An 18382-nucleotide genomic window follows, 5' to 3' on the forward strand; every position below is an offset into this window, starting at 1 on the left:
TATCTCTATTTTATTGTGTTCAAATTCCTACTACATCTCTTTAAAGATTGTAACTAATGTTGATTGCAATTTACTGGAATAGCTGAAAAACAAAATGGTAAAAATATTGATTTCTCTGTACAGAAAATAAATTTTATTTTGCATGGAAAAGGCAAAAATAGAAATGAAAAGCAGAGGAAATATCTCAGTGCTTAAGCAAACTCCATCAGTATTAAAAATCACATCATGGAGCTTTAAATTTCAAGGTTATTCAATTGTACTTTATAAAGTTCATTTAGAAAGATACCTGGGTGTCATGGAAAAATGGTAAGTGGTTTCAAGTTAACATGAATATGCCCTCATACTATTCATTATACCACAATTATTTCCTCTTCACTTTGCCCTTCTCCTCTTCTGGAAGCTTTGATCTTCACTTTTACTGACACATGCTGCTGGGGACAGACACCACTGAATTCCAACTGTTCTGTGTCCTCCTCTAACCTGGAATTGCTTGGTCTCTTTTCTAAGACTGCAAAAACATCCCCCCGCACTCCAGGCAGGATAAAGCCCATTTATCTAGCTGATGGAGGCTTGGAAAACTACAGCAGTCCGGGGTCACCCTGATCTCTGACCTAGCAAGCACTTGGGTGAAAAATCACACTTGTTTCAGAACACTGGCCTCCACTTGCCAGGCTGCAGAATGCCCCAGGAAAACGAGTTCTCTGGTTCTTTAGAGATGCCAGTAGGGTCGAGAAACTAAACATAAACCATCTTCCAATTCAGCCAAACTGCAAGTGAAAATTTATATTAGCAGAGTATGTTTATGTGGAATATCTAAGATTACTGCTTCCATTATCAATTTACTGTAATTATGTCAACAAGTCAAGCAAATGGAAACAATGTTATGAATGCCAAATTAATTTATAGACAATTAAACTAGAACTATATACTTCATCTCTACACCTTAACGCTTTCCTAAATTATAATATTTAATGATTTCAGTTATATGGAATGGTATAATGGAGGGAGAGAATATACTGTATCTATTTTACCATAAAGTAAGTGTTGCTGTCTTGTGAAAAACCATAAAATAAATAAGAGTATAAAACAAATCCTCAGTACTTATCACCCATGTGGGCCCCTTTAATGTAGAAAAGATAATGCTTGTTTGAAGTGTCCTCTTATGAAATGACTTTTTCCTGGGGCAGATGAGGTGCTAGGGATTATGCTTCAGGCCAAAGAAATGTCCCTGGGGTCCTGATAACACCTCATAAGGTGGTGAACGGGTGTCCACACGATAAGAATCTTGTCAGAATATCACTCTCTCCACACTTCTCTTACACATCAAGGGCATCTAAATCCTAATCTTACATTCTTGAAGATTGTCAAGAATCGTCAAGGTTGAATCACGTGACCTGGTTCTAGAAGATCTTTTATGGTGGCAAGCTCTATGAAAATCGGAACCATGACCCTGATTCCCTGATTGGGGCTTACCTTATTCAACACTGTCTAACTCCACCTAAGGTTCTCCTAAGGTTATTCAAAAGGAATCATTCTTGGAACTTTTTCATCTAACTTTTTTAAAACATAGACCAGAGGAGATTTTTCCCCCCATTTAGAATACTCTTTATCCAAAGGGAGAGAAATAAAGCAGTTAAATTTAAACTGTGATGGTTTCAAATTTTTCCAACTCTGGGAATAATAATAATAATAATAATGATAATAAGTGAGTAGGATACAGCCTGAGTAGCTGTTTACTCTACAGGTTTACATGTTTAGATGTTTACAACAGCCTGATGTTTTCTGCAATTTTTTTTTTTAAAGATTTTATTTTTTTCCTTTTTTTTTTCTCCCCAAAGCCCCCAGGTACATAGTTGCATATTCTTAGTTGTGAGTCCTTCTAGTTGTGGCATGTGGGACGCTGCCTCAGCGTGGTTTGATGAGCAGTGCCATGTCCGCGCCCAGGATTCGAACCAACGAAACACTGGGCCGCCTGCAGCGGAGCGCGTGAACTTAACCACTCGGCCACGGGGCCAGCCCCCTGTTTTCTGCAATTTTTTTGCAGTGGTTGACCACATTTGTCATATTTAAATTATGCAGGCTTTCCATGGCGACCAGCACCATGATTCTAATATGCTTATTTTTTATAACTACTCCTAAGGAGAGGTTCTCTATTTAGCCTAAAGATTCCTGTAGAATTCTTTGTGTGTTGGTTAGAAGAACCAATGGAAAAGAAGGAAAACTGTTGCCAAATTTTTTCTTTAAACTGAAAGCACACCCGCACAAAATATTAGTGACTGCCCCCTCAGCCTTCCACCGGGCATCTCCAAATCAGAGGGGGTCCTTTGTGTGTGTTTTCTCACTGCCAGATGGAGATCCCCGAGGCTGACATCAAGTATCAGCTTCCAAAACTTCAAGGCTGCTATAGACATTTTGTTTTCTGCGTTAGTATAATGCAGAATTAGCAAGAAAGTTCAGTGCTTTTAAAAAAAAAATTATGCGATGTATGAAAATGCCCCTAAGATATTTGAATACTGAACCTTTTAAAAATTAAGTTTTCTGAAAATGTAAAAGATCAATTCTCTCTTGCACCAGAGGATCACCTTGACATATACTACATTTAGGCATATATTTGCATTCTGATCTTGCCAAAACAACAACAACAAAAAACAAACCAAAACTAAGAAAGAGTGGGGATGAATGACTATTTGGCCACTGTGTACGTTGCCATCAGTGATGATTAATAAAGCATTTAGCTCAAACCTCTGCCTGAACATATAGTTAATTGATTTCCTATTGCAGGAGGAGAAGCAGCAGGGCCCGACAGAGCCAGCAGCAGGAGCTTTTCCTCTTCATTCATTATTTTCTCACAGAAAAAGCTGTAGCCTGTGGTAACTCAAAGTGAGAGGTGTTGAGCGTCATGCTATATTTCTTAAACAAAGGGAAAAGTTCTTTAGGACAATCAAAAGCTGCTTTGTAACTGATGAACTGCACAAAGCTCAGAAATGGTGTGATTTTTGTTTCAACAGTTTCTCCAGGGATTCATCATTGATGAATTTGTTCTCATCAGAAAGGCTAAATCCTACTCATTTAAAGATAACAGTGTCTCACACTAAAACTGTCTCTATCCAGATATAACAAGCATTATATTGCCGATAGAAAAGTGACAACATAATAAATCAACAATGATACCTTAAGCCAGCAAGGCTTTAAGGTAAAGAAGTCTGTTTGGATTGCAATTTATTCATAGATCAATCTAAAGGTAATTGAGCATATTATGAAGTAGAAAAGGTTCTTGTTTCTAATAGAAGCAGGCACTGGTATCTTCCAGTTTAAATTGTATAATTTTTATGAGAACGGCACCAAGTTGGCTAATAGCACTGGTCTATAGTGCTGTAATGGATCAACTCTATTTTCCTAATCATACTTTCTTATCTAATTGGCAACAATAACAGCAAGAAAAGTAATTACTTTGATATCCAAATGGTAATAAGTTAAAAGATAAAAGGATTTCACGTTTATACTGAGTGTGATATATATATATTGCATATATATATATACATGTATATATACATACACACTGAGTGCAATATATATATATTGCACATATATTGAACTCAGTATAAATTGCACTTAGTATAAATAAATCCATATACATATGGATTTATATATATATGAGTGTATATATATATCGGTGTGCGTGTGAGTGTGTGTATACACTGACAGACTGAGGAATAAATTAGATGTAAAGAATATATGTTTCACAACTAAGAACTGACTTTTTTATTTAAAAAACATGTTCACATATGAGTTAGTTACACCATTTATCTCTTGCCATTTATTCAACAAATACAATATCAAAAGCCTACTCTGGGCCAGGAAGTGTCCTGTAGTACATTATAGGTTAAATAATTTCCATACATGTGCAATTATCATTGTTATTCATTTTATAAGTATGTCTTGTCATTCATTCAGGGCTAGTGTCAGACTGAATTATTGATCAAGTATACTTGGTTATTGCAGTTATCCACGGGCATGATAAACCAAACTCCTCGGAAAACTGTTTGATCTCAACAATTGGAGGGACCAACAATTGGAGAGAAAACTAAAGAGAATAAACCTTCAAAGAATCGATCTTTAACAAAACTCAAGATGGCAGTGGAGTACTTTTGGGATATCTGAAATAGAAAATGCGGGAGCACAAGGGCTAGGAGCATGGCTTCTTTGAGTCTGTTCCTAACACACCCTAATTTTAATCCCTGAGCACCCAGCATGATGCAAGGTAGTATGGGAGATACAGAGAAGAAGTCTCTGTTCTGTTCTGTCTGAAGTCAGTTACTTTTCTTCTTTCCTCAAGTATAGGAGTAATCAATTACTTACATTTGACCCTGATTTTTCTTTCAAAATCTGTTTTAGCATGGTTTAGATTCAGAAACTCAGATTTTTCCCATGAGTAATTGGTATGTAATGCTTAATTACTGATAGAACAGTAAGCAATTTTTCATGATATTATCAAATTTGGACAGGGAAAACAATAAGAAGACAGAGAAAGAAGGACTAGCTCTTTATTATGTCATCATTAACACTATGTGGTGCTCAATGGTTCAAATTGGGACAGTGAGTTAGACATGCAAAATATATGAAGTTAACGAAATAAAACTATTAGTTTAACCTGATAAATGTAAGCATATGACTTTTGATCAAAAATCTGATGTCTGTGTCAGTCAAAAGCAATGACAGTTCATAGTGGAAGTAGAAAGCCAACATTTGCAGAGTGGTTAGGGTACTGATATAAAAGTCATATTTGCATTAAAATCACAGTTTTACACTCATTAGCTGTGTGACTATGAGCCAATTACTTAACCGTTCTGCTACTAATTTTCCTTATCAATGAAATGAGAATGACAGTATGTAACTCACGATGTTGGTATAAGTATTAAATGGAATAATATTTGTAAAGTGCATGCCTGCCAATTTCTTCCCATAAGCCTTAACTACTCATATCGCACTGTGTACCATGCTCTGTATTTCCATGTTTGCTCATGCATCCCCTCTGCTCAGAATGCCCCCTCCCTGTCTTTTTCACCTGGTACATGCCCATTTGGCGTTTTAGTCTCAGCTCGGTCATCATAGCATCTAAGTAATCTCCTTTACTGACTCCCCTCCCTACTCATTGTTAGGAGCCCCTCACAGTGCTCCAAAGGACTCTGGACACATTTTAGTCTTTGTTTTTACTTCATTGTCTTATCACTGTTAGCCTGTGCCTCCATCCCCCCACTTGAACTACTAGAGAGTTAATTTTTGATCCAGCACACAACAGGTAATCATATGTTATTAAAAACTTAATAAATGAAAGAATGAATATATTGAATGTACTTAAAAAATCCTGCTACTTGTTTGACATGTGAGACAATCCCAAACGATTACTTTAAGAAATAAATTAAAACATATAAATAGGCTCCCTTAATATTAAAAATCATGTAAAAATTATCATACTTACACAATAGCTGTGATTCATAAATTCAAAAAACATTTATAAAGTACCATACAAAATATATATGTAAAAGACAATCCGTGACTTTAAAGAGTCTATAGTTAATAACAATTGCAGTACCCTGAGACAAGGGCTACGGCAAAGGTGACACAAGATGTTAGATGAGCAATGACAGTGTGTACCTAACCCAGGCTGAGGGGTCAGAGCTCTTCTAGAGGAAGTGACATAGGAGCTAAGTTCTGAAGGATAAGGGGAAGGTAGGTTGGCAAGTAGTGAAGATAAGGTGTGAGGGTCAGGAAAGGGGAAGAAAATCCTCCAGGTGGAAGAAACACAAGAGGGAGAAGGGTGGCACTTTGGAAGGGGCGCTGGGGAGCCAGCAGACTGCTAAGCCTCTGCTCTGTGTCTAATAAGATACAAGAGGGTGAGGAGCTTACTCTGTGAAGGGGAAGCAAACACATTTTGTGGTGAAGAAACTGGAATGCGTGTTAGGAAGAACATCAATCAAGAGAAGAAAATCCAACATTAACGGAATGCCAGCAAAGGATGAAAGAGGTAAGACTTGCTTTTTGCCAAGCATTGTGCAGGTGCTGGGGCCATGAAGACCACTAGGAGGTAGTTCTTTCTAAAAGGAGCTTAAGGCCTTGTGAGGAAGATTGACTCATTCCACAGAAGTGAGATGAGAACATTATTATTTCATATGGAAATATTATTTAAATCAAGCATATCAGGTTTCTCTAAAGAAACAAACTTCATTGTTTAAAGCTGTAAATTTTAAAGCAATACCTTTAGCTTGGAGCTTGAGAGATTAAGCCCTGCTGGCATGATTTAGGAGAAACAAAAACAAAGAGATGGCCAAATCAGTAGGTATTAGAAATGCAGAAGAGTTCCTTAGCAGAGGGAGAAAAGACAAGAAAGGAGAAGGAAGAGGAAAGAGCAAAAAGAGAAGGAAGAGGGAGGGACAGAGAGAGAGCAGAGCCTGATGATTTGATGGCCGGACGAGGACTTTCATAAAGAGGACGTGTTAATATTCAATTTTAAGCTGTTTGCGTTGCTACAATCTAAATCCTCCTACGTGACCCCTAAAACTTTGATAAAGTCTCCTACACACTGACATGCCTTGGAGAGAAACTTGGAAGAAAATCAATGAAATTTCCGAGAAATTCCTAAAAAATCAGTGAGTTTCCTAGTTGGGTTGGCATATAACTCAAAGAATAGAAACCAACAAGAGGGAAGATTTGAGGGAGACTCAGAATTCAGTGAGAGCAGGAATTTACAGCCAGAAGTGAACTAGAGAACATAATCTCCAGGGATTCCAAAAGGATGGCACAGTGATCTCAGCTGACATCTGGGTTATGTAGGTGAGTGTAAGGAAGAACGGGATAAGTAGAGGAAGAGATGCACAAACAGTTTGATGTAACTTCAATCCAGGAGCAATTAACTCCAACTAGGAGATTAAGAAAGATTTTCTAGTAAAGGAGGAATTTAAACTGTGATGAAAGATTGTAAAAGGGAGAAATAGTGTGTGGTGCTGAAAGACAAGAGAGAGATAAAGGAATGAATGAGCAAAGGAATGAAAAGTAAAGAAACTACAGAATGAACTCATTCCTTTTTCAATGTTTTTCTCTTATTGCAGTAACATTGGTTTATAACATCACATAAATTTGGGGTGTACATCATTATATTTCGATTTCTGTGTAGATTACATCATGTTCACCACCCAATGACTAATTACAATCCATCACCATGCACATGTGCCTAAGCACCCCTTTTGCCCTCCTGCCTCCCCTCTTCTCCTCTGGTAACTACCAATCCAATCTTGGTCTCTATGCGATTGTTGTCATTTTTCTCTTTTATTTCTGAGTGAGATCACATGGTATTTGACTTTCCCCCTTGACATATATCGCTTAGCATAATGCCCTCAAGGTCCATCCATGTTGTCACAAATGACTGGATTTCATCCTTTTTTATGGTTGAGTAGTATTCCACTGTGTATATATACTACATTTTCTTTATTCATTCATCCCTAGATGGGCACCTAGGTTGCTTCCAAGTCTTAGCTATTGTGAATAATGCTGCAATGAACATAGGGGTGCATATATCTTTACACATTTGTGTTTTCATGTTCTTTGGATAAATGCCAAGCAGTGGAATAGCTGGATCACATGGTATGAACTCCTTCTTATGTGGCTAAAATATAGTAAGTGACTGAGCAATAGTAGTGGATAAAGCTGGGAAATCTCTGGAGGGCTCTAAATTCTGGGCAAAGCAGTTTGGATTTTTATTCTTTAGCGTGTAAGGAAACACTAGATATTTGAAAATACGTGATCAGATCCCTGTGGTGGCAGAAAGAAAGGTGGGTTGTGGGAGGAGGTTTGTGGCAGAAAGAAGATAATGGTCCAGAATGTTGGGATGGGATTCCAGTAGCAGCAGAAAAGCTAAATAGATGACTTAGAAGATTTTTTAAAGATTTTATGGTACTCTGGGAAACAGAGAACCAATACTGACTTCACATCTCAACCCCATGAGTCCAACATTGACCTTCACCTCCACACTGTGTGCTGACTGCTACACCCCTACTCTGACAGTGACCCTGTCTGAAACCACTCCGCTTTCATTCTTTCTGACACAGGACTCTTCTCTGACAGACCTCTGTTTCTTCTTCTTTGCTGCTTATCTTTCTACAGATGACCTCTCCTCTCTCCCCACCCCCTGCTCAGTCAGAATCTCAAACACTTTCAACATTTCATAGGAACTTGTGTTAACTGGCACCTGCGTAGGCTGCAAGCTGCAGGACGGTTACTTCCTAGTCAAAATGAGCATAAAATAATGTTGGTGGGGAACCTGGGAGCTATGAAATAGGAGAATTTCTTCTTCCCTTGCACTCTGGAGGACCCTTGCTTGTGTTCTGTAGTGACGATGAAGTGGGGCAAGAAAACATGGGGAAAATCAACTTCCTCAACAATAGCTGTAGTGAGAGGTGATTGTAAGTTCTATGAAGGAACTGTATCATCATCATCATCTTCAACAAAATCAGTACCTTTATTGAACACTGCTACATACCAGGCCCTTTGCAAAGCATACGAGTACATGATCTGTTCTTCGTGGCAACCCTATGAGGTGGGTGTCTTTTTGGCCCCATTTTCAGATAAGAAAACTGAGATGCAGAAAGGCTAAGGAACTTGTTTCAATTCTCACCATTAATAAATGGCAGAAACAGGATTCAAATCCCAGTTTGCCAGATGTCAGACCCTGTGCAATGCTGTCACTCATATTTCTTTATAGTCCTTACAAAGCTTTCTGTAAGATGAGCATTTAATATGCTTTTGATTGATATAAAGAGCCAAACTACACACATACTCCATTCCTCGAAATCTATGCTCCCTGTTTTTCTCATTCCACAAACTGTGAAGGGAAAAATGTTTCACATAGTCGACACCATTAAAAAAAATGCTGAATACATACCATGCAAAATATCTGTATTAGTTGAGTCCTGTTTATTACTGGCCTCCAGTTTAATGAGCTCAAGTTAATACAGGTGAAAGGTCAGAGTGTTACATGCAGCAGTTAATGAAATACCATAGAGCTGCTGAGAAAATGATTAGCAGCCAAATGTGAATTTAATATACTTCATTCTCAAGAAGCAGTGCCCCATGGGAGGCATCTTTCTGGGGAGGTAGCATGGTCTATTAGAAACAGCACTCACTTGAGAGTTAGGAGACAATGCTCTGATCTTAGCTTTGCTATCAGCTCATTTTGCGACCTATGGCAGAGTAGTGACTCCCTCTGAGTCTCAGTTTTCTCATCTGTAAAATGAGGGGGTTGAAGCAAATAATTTATAAGATTCCTTCCAGTGATATGGGTTGTTTTGTTTTCAAAATCACAGTTAGAAATCCTCAGGGTTTATGCCCAGATGGCATCACATAGTCTGTGGATGAAACATTGGATTGAGTTGCAAATTATAACTCTTTCCCTCCTATTTTACTATAGAACATTCTGAGTCTCTTTAAGCCACAAAATATGAATAAATATAGAGAACAGTTATCAAACCCCCAAGGTTAGATGAGTTCATAAACTGTTTTAGGCTTTATTGGTGGGAGGTACAACCAAATAATGAAATCTGTATAGATAATTAAGGGAAATAAAAATTTTTTAAATAAAAGCTATTATCACAATTAAGATACACAGTAATTCTTTTTATGAAGTTTGACGTCTAGTTACAAACTCACCTGAGACACATCCTATACAAAATCAACCACATACATATTAGAAGTGGATATAAGTGATAACAGGCATGAAATTGCCAAGTAAGTAAGACTAAAATATATATAAATTGTGGTTGCATTTGGTGTATACTGGGAGTTTTAGTGTTGGAGGAAAACACAGAAAAGCAGTGCAACATACAGAATGATCACTCATCTTAGGATGCAGAGACTAAGCACTTGGTCTCTAAGACAAGTCACTTGTCCTTTGTGAGCTTTCATCTGTGTAAAACAGAAATAACAGTGATCACACTGACTACTTCCTCCTCACAACAATTGTTTGAAATAAGAAGACACTGGTAGATTATTAAAATACAGCTTTTACTATTGTGAAAACTATAAAGCAGTATAGAACCAAAGTTTTATTTTATTATATTGAGCACAAATATGATTTATGCTCAATATAATCAACAATCTAAAGAGGAAGTGAGTATTTTGAATGTAAAAATGTCATAAAATATTAGCTACACATAAAGACATCCTGAGCTATGGTCCTTCCAATGCCACAGGAGGACTTGGATGTAATGATTTGCTTTTGAAATCCACCTTCAACATGCTACTGCTTTCATGGCTAAACATTGCATAGACTGTCAAGGGCAAAATCCATGACGGAAGATGGAATAAAAATTACTTCATACAATGGGATAGAAGCGAAGGAAAACAGAAAAATGGGGTGATGAAGAAAACAGGACTGCTATAAATATGAAAAAAGCATACAGGATTCAGGCTATATTTGGAGCAAGAGTAGAAGATTAATCAATGTTTTCCATCTTTATTCAATACGATACCTAATATTTTCCTACATGGAAATACCTGGATGACTGCTTTAAGCCTTTTTACCTGTAAGAGTGGCATAGGGCATAAAATATTACATTTTGATCCAATCGAAAATCCTATTTGGAGTTACAGTTCAGGACATATTGGAAAAAATGATCATCATTTTGAAAGTCAATTTTTAGGGTTTCTATGCTAAGCAGGGGATTTATGTTGGAGAGAAAATGAAAGTAAGTGCAAGTTTTTAGTGGAAAGGAAAGAATTTTCTAAGATAATTAATTACCATACTAGTAGGAAGTATTTAACATGAGAAAAGAATCTTTTATGTGTGGCAAAGTACTCCATAAACAACAGCTCCTGCATGCAGATACAGAAACACTAGCAAACCTCCCTAAGATAAAACTCATCTCTGAACCTACTGAAGCCAATCATTGCCCCACAGATTTAGAGTTTTCTCTCTGTCTCTTCTTCATTTTCTAAACCACATTACCATGATTTACGCATTCTCTGTCTTACTGAGTAGATAATAAACATTTTGAGGACAGGATACTTCTTAAACATGTTTTATCATTCCCCTTAGTTCTTTACCTTAATTAACACTTTGTGAATGAAGGAATAAAATCCACAAAAAGCTACATTGATAAGAAATTTCAGCTAACCATATGTGGTACACAGCTTAATAATGACAGCAACTGATCTAGTTTGATTGAACACTTTTCATATAAAATATTCAGAAAGGTTCCTTCTATGCACAATGCTTCGCAAGAGTGGGATTCATCTAATGCTTAATGACTGAACAAACAATATTTGGTCTGGTCCATAATATTACATAAACCAATCCCTGACAAATACATTTACTTTGAATGGTAATAACATCCTACAGCCTAAGAGCATTTGTAGTAATAATGTATTGTAAAGTATAGTTCCAACAATCAATTTAGATTCAATGGCTTAGAGCTCAATACAAATAATTTCTTTGTATTTTCTAGGTTCTTTGCTTAAAAGTTTCTATCATGAAAATAACAATGACCAACTATTTCACTCTCCTGCTTCATAACAACCAAATCTAACAACAAGATAATTTGGAGACCATAGTTATTATAAAAACCATTATTTTTATTAAAAATTTACTTTAAACAATTCTGAATCTAGGCAATTACTGCATTAGGTCAAATATTCAGCTTCTGGGAGAGAATAATATACTTGATTTTGTCAGCTTTACAAAAGCCATATGGCTACATAATCCATGTTGCTGGTCTTTACACCCTCCTGCCCTTGGCTACCATAGTCTACTACAAGGGTGAGCCTAATGTTGAACGATACAACAAAATGAGAACAGCAGTCAAAGAAATCAGCCATTAGGATTGGAGTAGAATAATCTGTAGATAATTTGCTGAGCTTCATCAGACATCAGCCAGTTGCTAAACATCACATGTCCCAAGAAGCGTTAGCACCAAACTCTAAAACTCAATGACATGGTTACAGCACTAACGGTTTTAGAAATTGTTTTTGCATATTATCTCATTTAATTTTCAAAATAACAGAATTATTATATTGTTGATGAATCCTGAGGCCCACAGATGGCAAGCACAAAATGCCCAATGTCACATAATAGTAAGTGACACAGCAAACTCAAACCTAAGTTTCCCAACTCCAAACTTAGCACCTTCTCCTCTACAGTGACTGGCCATGTCTTTCTTGAGTTCTTTGGCTGCTACTTCACCTAAAAATACTATAAGGTTTTTGGTGTGTTAGAAGAAAATACCAGGAAAGATCTAAGAAAATGTGTTCTTGTGAACCCTCATTCTATATTCTAGGCACTGATGACATAGTTGAGGGCAAAACAGGCATGATCCCTATCCTTAGAGAGTTTGTAATGATACCGGCTCAATACAAGGTTGACATAAGGGAAGTCATATTGTAGAAAAAATTAACTTTGAATGACCTCTGATTACCTAACCCAGCTGGATATGCACCCTCCAGGAAAAATACACATTCTGTAGATTTTATGGCCCCTCCCAGCTTCAATAAGTCAATAACTTTGTTGTTTTGAGTTCCTTAGGAATGTGACGACCCCTGGGCAGAGAGTCTCTGCTGATAGCCATCATCACTGACAACTGGAAGACCTGGCTACAGGGCATTGCTCCAGTCTCTGATGCATATCCAGTAAAACAAAAGATTATCAGGAACGAAGACCAGTTGTTTTCCCCTGGCCAGAGATCAGATGGATGCCACCAGCCGGAGACCAGCTGCCTCCCCCACTCAGAGACTAGCCTGTACAACTGGCCTGTAGTTTTTGTTCTGTAAGATAGTTCTTTTGGACATTAGTTGGCCATTTACCCCTTGCTAGCAAGCTGTAATAAAACCTTTTCTCTCCTACCACCTTGCATGTCTCATGGTGGGCAGATGACCCCCCTTGGGCAGTAATGGTAATAGTTTGTAATGTAATAGGATTTAACATAAACAAATAATTCTGCAAATATATATAACATTTTTCACAGTTTTCAAGGATATACATTTATCTGATCATTTGCTTAAGGTCTAATCCTATCAGACAACCTCTAACCCCTTGTTATACTCACCATGCAAAATCTTAGTCTTTACTTAACCCAATTATCCAGTTGTTCCATATTTATACTTGAGAAACTGAATATGGCTGGAGAATATGCCTCCTCCAGATTCATAACTATAATCTCAGATTAGCACTCAATTGTGCCCAAGAAGACTTGCTATGTTACCACTGTCACTCTTTAGCTTTCTCATTCTACAAAAGGACATTTCCATACTTTCTTCTTTCTCCTAAAATCCTAAATGCCACTCCTTTTCATTCTCAATTGATGATGTTGCCTCACATTATCATTAGAAATATTGAAGTAATTTTACTATTCTGAATTTTATAAATCTACCTCATCTCTTTTATCACCTTCATCTTTTCTTCTGTCACGGTGGCAAGTGTCCTTGTTCTTCAAAAGATCCACTGAGAGTCTAGCTCACATATGTCTGATCGTCTGAAGGAATTTGCTTCTGTAATTTTTACCTCTGTCCATCCTATGATTCACTCTCATTTTTTTATTATTTTCATTAGGATACAAATATGCTTTAATCTCTACCACTCTAAAAACAAATACACAAAACAGAACAAACAACTCCTTTGACTCTACAGCCACTTCCAGGTATCATTTATCTATTTCCCTTCAAACTTCTTTTAAGCATTGTTAATAGTGTCTATCCTCACATCCTCACCTCCCATTCAATCCTCAATATTCTCTTTTCAGGAATTTGTCCTCCATTCCAAGCCATGGAAATGCTTTGGTAATGGGGTCAACAACAATCTTTATTTTATAAACCACAGGGCCACAGTTTTGTGCTCATCTTACTTTATTTCTCAATATCATTCAACTTAGGTGATCCCTCCCTCCTTAAAATACTGTTCTACTTTTCCTTCTACATCACATCTGTATCTCCTTTGCTGGGTCAACGTTGCTCTGTAAAACCTATAACTTAGAAAATATACAAGGCTCAGTCCTAGACACTGTTTTTCCTCTGTTGGCATACTCTTTCTAAGTGATTTAATCATGTCCTATGGCCTTAAATATTATTTAAGGCTTTCAAGTTTACAGCTCCAGTTTTATTTTTTATACTGAGTTCCAGAATGCTATATCCAGCAACTTAATTAACATATTTATTTAAATCTTGAAAAGGGATCTCCAACTTAACATATCTTAAGTAGATCCTTTGTTATTTCACTCTAAATATGCTCCTTCTCCAATCTTCCCCATCTCAGTTACTGGAATGACTGCTGACCCATTTGTTCAAGCCAAAAACCTAAGGTTAGGGGCTGGACCGTGGCCGAGTGGTTAAGTTTGTGTGCTCCAGGGCCCAAGGTTTCACCAGTTCAGATCCTGGGCACGGACACGGCACTGCTCATCAGGTCATGCTGAGGTGGTACCCCACACAGCACAAACAGAAGGACACACAACTAAAAACCCTACAGTTATTCTGGATTCCTTTCTTTCCCTTACCTTCCTCTCTAGATTCAATATTTTAGCAAAACTTCTAGGCTCCAACCCCAACACACATCCCAAATCTCTCCACTTCTCATCATCTCCATTGATATGGCTCTACTTCAAGGCTCAATTGTCTCTCACATGGAACACTGCAGTAGCCTCCTAAGTGATCTGCCCACTACAACTTTTGACTTGCTATAATGTATTTTCCAAATAGTAGCCTGAACAATTGTCTTAAATAGAAATCAGAACATGTCACTTTTCCACTTAATATTCTCCAGTGATTTCCCATTGTACATACAATAAAATCTAAAAGCTTCACAATGACTGCAGGCTTATTTGGCTCCTTCCTACCACTTCAATTTTATTTTTTACCATTCTCCTCTTAATTCACTACGCTGCAGCCACACTGGTCTTCTTGCTCTTCTCAAAAAGTCTTATAAGGTCTTATAGCCCTAGGGCCTTCATACTTAGAGTAGGCCCTCCAAATCAAACTCTGCACATCTCCCTTTTAATAATCATCTTTTTCTTTCTTTCTTTATTTTGTATCTCCAACCTCTCTAGAAGGTATGAGCTGCCAGAATAGATTGTTCATCAATTTTGTTCACTGATGTTTCCCAATGCCTGGCCCACCATTTATTCTTGAATGAATGAATGTACTAGGGAGCAGTATATTTAGGATAAACAGTACAGTCTTTGAATTTAGCTGGGCTTCCAATCCTAGTTCCATTATTTACTAGGTTACTGACAGGGTCAAATTTTGCTTAACCTTCATAAGATCTCAGTTGCCTCATTCTTAAAAGTAGAATAACATATTATAGAGTTATAGTAAGGATTATATAATTTATAGAAATTATACAAAAAAGCCAGAGCTTGTAAACAGTAGGCCCTTAGTAAATGTTAGTCTTTATCATCAACATCCTTATTATTATATAAATTCTGCCAATGTGTTATAGTTTTCTTTCTATTATTAACTTACATGTGCTTTAGGACATTTTGCAATGTGCTTGACATTAGGCTATAGTAAACAGTCCCCCTCCCTCTATAAACCATTTTTCCAGCTTTTATAAGGGATGTCCATGGATTAAGCATGTTTTATATGATGGCGAATTGGTTATTTCACATTTAGACTTTATACATTCTATAAAGTCAGGATTGCCCACATAGTTATATAATTTTATGCTCCACATGCTTAAATAAGTAAAATTAAGAAAACGAAGATTTGATAGTTGAAAAGTAAATGTAAACACTAGTGCTTAAAGAATGAAGGCAAGGCCATTCTGTAGTCTAAAGTAAATGCTGTCATCTGTGGGGGTTGGGAAAGAGGATAAGATCTGAGCCCATTACGGTGCTACTTCATGAACATCTGGCAGTCTGTCACTTCACAGGCAACAACATCTTCTCTAAACAGAAGAGACTTGAATTCATCAGGGATTCCCATAGTACAGTATATGCTTAACTTAAGTACCTGCTTTCCATGATTTCCATAGATTATCATATTCATGACACTGTGGAGTGAAAGCATTCTTCTCACTCCCTAACCAGAACATGAAAAAGAAATTAAAACATTGGCAGGCACTTTGTCTCCAGTTTGTTGGACAAGTAAAAAAAGGACTTTGCACCCATTTATGTAAATGAAATTCTGTCAACTTAGAGCATTTTAACAAAGATGACAGCAGCCTGTCTATTAATAAATAACTGACAGGATAACAATTACAATTGTAGTTGACTGTTTTTCTTTCATAAATGTAGGTCAGTGGTGTTTTTAAAGAATTTGTTTAAAATAAATTTGCAAACCCCAATAACTTTTCTCCGCATCTCTATTAATGCAGAAAGAAACTTCAACATGCACATTCTTGCCTTCTTAATAGTGGTTTTAGAACAATATGGCCAAAGCCTTTTTATTACCTGTAACTATGGAATTAAATGTGTGTCTGCTTACCGTGTGTATGTACACACATACACACACAAACATACATAAATACATGTGAAACATCCATACTCTAATCCAATATTTTGAATTCTATAGAAGGACTTAAAGAATAGTAGGCTCTCTGGTATCCAGGGGTGGTTATGCAGGTTAGGGATTAACTGGCTCTTTGTGCTGCTTCTTCTGTGTGACTGGATTTTTTTCATTGCTGATTACCAGCAAGGAACAGTAAAGATATGTTACAAATTAATCAATTGGGTTACCCATCAAGTTTTGGGAATATATTCAGCAGAGAAAGAAGTGAATTTAATGAATAAATTGAGTTGTGGGGGATTATCTATGGAATTCATTAATACACCCTGGCCCAAGGCCCCATTAGTTAGATTTCAGAAAGTGACTTTCTAAACAGAATGAGGATGATATTTTGAATTTCCTTTTGTGGAAGATCTTTCCAAGAGAATGTGTTTTTCTCTGCCTAGGGGAGTTGGGGAGAGGGTCTATCTTGATGTGTTAGAATGCCAGTTATAAGTACTCCCAAAACAGTGAATAATTTTATCTTTATTACAAATGAAAGCCCAACACTGTATTTCACCACTTTTGAGATGTTAGCAAACAATGTTCTTATGCATACAATAAGGAGGAAAATATAAGCAAAATAAATTTTTTAAAATATTACTAAAACTTCTTCACATTCAGGGTCTGCTAATTTGAAGATGCCATCAATTAATTGCAAGACATCCTGATTTGGAGATATTAAAACATACAGAAAAATGCATGTCTTAGAATTGATGAAATGCATTACGTTTCCCAAATAATTACTGGCTCAGTTCTAGGTTTCTTTCTCATCACTGTTAGTAGCCATAATAATGGTATTTCATTATTCCTAGAGCAATGCTACGTGAAAATTACATCATTCCTAAAATCCTATTTATAAACAAAAGTTTAAATTTTAGAAGTATAAAACAGAAAAAAATTATCGTCAGAGAAAAGCAGGGAATAAAAATTGTTCTGTTTCCAGCTTTAGCCCAGAAAACAGTGTGTGAGCATCTGAAAGAAAGAGAAGGCAGAGAGGGGAAGTCACTGGATGTTTCTGATTTGGGTTGAGTCCAGATCTGAACGTTTCTGAGACAGGTGTCTGTTGTTTCTTGAATTCTGTTTTCCCCGATATCTCCTCTAAAGATGATGTCAAAGTGTTTTTTTAATTAGAGAATATGTATAATACGTATTTGTATCATCTAGTGTGAGTTCAAGGAGAAGATATCATAAGAAACATTGTTCCTTCAAAGAAAATCATTACGTCTGCTCATTTTTTAAGAGCAAGATTTACCTCTTGTGTTTCTGTATGAATGTCTCTGCATGAGCTAAATACCTGAACAGTTGACAGACTCAGTTATTTCTAGGAGAAATTTCTCTTGATCAGCATGCTGGGATTAATTCTAGCACTGCCCCTTAGAGATACTTTTTCTAGGGCAGAATGAGCCACAGGGAGAAAGATACACAAGACAATGTCAAAAGATACAGCATCATTATGCCATTTAGTGGCTGATGTGGGTTACGTCAGCCAACAGTCCTAGGAAAGTAGGTTTTCCCTGAAGAAGAATGATTCAAAAATATAATGTCATATTTTATTAGAATCAATAAAATCATAAGCAAATACCACATATTCCTGTTAGCCATCCACTGACGGAACTGTGTATGTGACTGCACTAATGGATTCCTTAAATGCAAATTACTGCTAAATTCCTAAGTAAATCGTGCCCCGCTTCAGAGCCATTGTAATCCATCTCTTATGTCAGATGAACTGTGAGACTCATCCTTCTGATCACATAGACTTTACTGCTTTTCTTCATTCATCTCTCACACTCTGTAATCCTTTTACCTCTTCTTTCCAAGTTTATAATTTAAATGCAATCTATTCGCTACTGAAGAAAGGACCCTA

The 18382-nt window shown here is 36.8% G+C and overlaps 1 protein-coding gene across 1 annotated transcript in view; it reads right to left on the reverse strand.

The window, feature by feature from the left end:
• The window catches only part of DPYD (dihydropyrimidine dehydrogenase), a 764091-nt gene that overhangs the window by 19068 nt on the left and 726641 nt on the right, over window positions 1-18382 (reverse strand). The gene's annotated exons all lie outside the window — the stretch shown is intronic.

The sequence above is a fragment of the Equus quagga genome, chromosome 18, assembly GCF_021613505.1.
Source record: "Equus quagga isolate Etosha38 chromosome 18, UCLA_HA_Equagga_1.0, whole genome shotgun sequence".
NCBI lineage: Eukaryota > Metazoa > Chordata > Mammalia > Perissodactyla > Equidae > Equus > Equus quagga.